This window comes from Symphodus melops (assembly GCF_947650265.1).
Source record: "Symphodus melops genome assembly, contig: scaffold_326, whole genome shotgun sequence".
Classification (NCBI taxonomy): domain Eukaryota; kingdom Metazoa; phylum Chordata; class Actinopteri; order Labriformes; family Labridae; genus Symphodus; species Symphodus melops.
This window is the reverse complement of record NW_027636681.1, coordinates 7,501-9,672: the sequence shown is the minus strand read 5'-3', so window position 1 is coordinate 9,672 and position 2,172 is coordinate 7,501. Positions and strand designations below refer to the sequence as shown.

The 2,172-nt window shown below is 30.2% G+C and overlaps 1 protein-coding gene across 1 annotated transcript in view; it reads left to right on the top strand.

The window, feature by feature from the left end:
• Positions 1-261: 261 nt before the first annotated feature.
• The window catches only part of LOC306819206 (inositol hexakisphosphate and diphosphoinositol-pentakisphosphate kinase 2-like), a gene marked incomplete at its 3' end in the record, with an annotated part of 9,056 nt that continues 7,145 nt past the window's right edge, over positions 262-2,172 (top strand). The window contains 1 exon segment of the mRNA XM_079372979.1: positions 262-396.

Here is a 2,172-nt window from a genome sequence, read left to right as displayed (position 1 = left end):
AACCTGTCTGGGTTAGAATCTAAACTGACTCTCTTTTTTCTAAATGATGTATTCACCACCAGAGGCCGCTGTTTTCACTAACTTAAAGTAGCCTGCCGTTTATTGGTCCGTGTGGTTTTTATGCCACGCCCTCTTTACATCATACTCCTTTTTCATTGGTTGGTTGCGACATTGACGTCGCCGTGCGTCAGAGCTGAACGCAGAGAGACGTTTTGACAAACTGAAGAGGAAGAGAGGAGAGCTTCCGCCATCTCCGTGAGTTTATCATTTAACGATTTAAAGATGTGATTTAATGTCTTAAATATATAATAAGCATGAATCAGAGAGCGCGGGAACATCTTAACTTTACGCCAGGTGACTGAGACGCAGACAAGATGGAGGACGTGCTGCCGGGAGGTTAGCTCGATGCTAACGTCAGCTAACATTAGCATGACATGTTTATAGAAACATCAGCTGTAATGTTGTTGTTTATTTACAGAAACATCAGGTGTAATGTTGTTGTTTATTTACAGAAACATCAGGTGTAATGTTGTTGATTATTTATACAAACATCAGGTGTAATGTTGTTGATTATTTATAGAAACATCAGGTGTAATGTTGTTTATTTATTCAAACATCAGGTGTAATGTTGTTGTTTATTTATACAAACATCAGGTGTAATGTTGTTTATTTATTCAAACATCAGGTGTAATGTTGTTGATTATTTATACAAACATCAGGTGTAATGTTGTTTATTTACAGAAACATCAGGTGTAATGTTGTTGTTTATTTATACAAACATCAGGTGTAATGTTGTTTATTTATTCAAACATCAGGTGTAATGTTGTTGTTTATTTATACAAACATCAGGTGTAATGTTGTTGTTTATTTATACAAACATCAGGTGTAATGTTGTTGTTTATTTATACAAACATCAGGTGTAATGTTGTTGTTTATTTATACAAACATCAGCTGTAATGTTGTTGTTTATTTACAGAAACATCAGGTGTAATGTTGTTGTTTATTTATACAAACATCAGGTGTAATGTTGTTGTTTATTTATTCAAACATCAGGTGTAATGTTGTTGTTTATTTATTCAAACATCAGGTGTAATGTTGTTGTTTATTTATACAAACATCAGGTGTAATGTTGTTGTTTATTTATACAAACATCAGGTGTAATGTTGTTGTTTATTTATTCAAACATCAGGTGTAATGTTGTTGTTTATTTATACAAACATCAGGTGTAATGTTGTTGTTTATTTATACAAACATCAGGTGTAATGTTGTTGTTTATTTATTCAAACATCAGGTGTAATGTTGTTGTTTATTTATACAAACATCAGGTGTAATGTTGTTGTTTATTTATTCAAACATCAGGTGTAATGTTGTTGTTTATTTATTCAAACATCAGGTGTAATGTTGTTGTTTATTTATACAAACATCAGGTGTAATGTTGTTTATTTATACAAACATCAGGTGTAATGTTGTTGTTTATTTATTCAAACATCAGGTGTAATGTTGTTGTTTATTTATTCAAACATCAGGTGTAATGTTGTTGTTTATTTATTCAAACATCAGGTGTAATGTTGTTGATTATTTATACAAACATCAGGTGTAATGTTGTTTATTTACAGAAACATCAGGTGTAATGTTGTTGTTTATTTATACAAACATCAGGTGTAATGTTGTTTATTTATACAAACATCAGGTGTAATGTTGTTGTTTATTTATACAAACATCAGGTGTAATGTTGTTGTTTATTTATACAAACATCAGGTGTAATGTTGTTTATTTATACAAACATCAGGTGTAATGTTGTTGTTTATTTATACAAACATCAGGTGTAATGTTGTTGTTTATTTATACAAACATCAGGTGTAATGTTGTTTATTTATTCAAACATCAGGTGTAATGTTGTTTATTTATTCAAACATCAGGTGTAATGTTGTTGTTTATTTATTCAAACATCAGGTGTAATGTTGTTGTTTATTTATTCAAACATCAGGTGTAATGTTGTTTATTTATTCAAACATCAGGTGTAATGTTGTTGTTTATTTATTCAAACATCAGGTGTAATGTTGTTGTTTATTTATTCAAACATCAGGTGTAATGTTGTTGTTTATTTATACAAACATCAGGTGTAATGTTGTTGATTATTTATACAAACATCAGGTGTAATGTTGTTGTTTA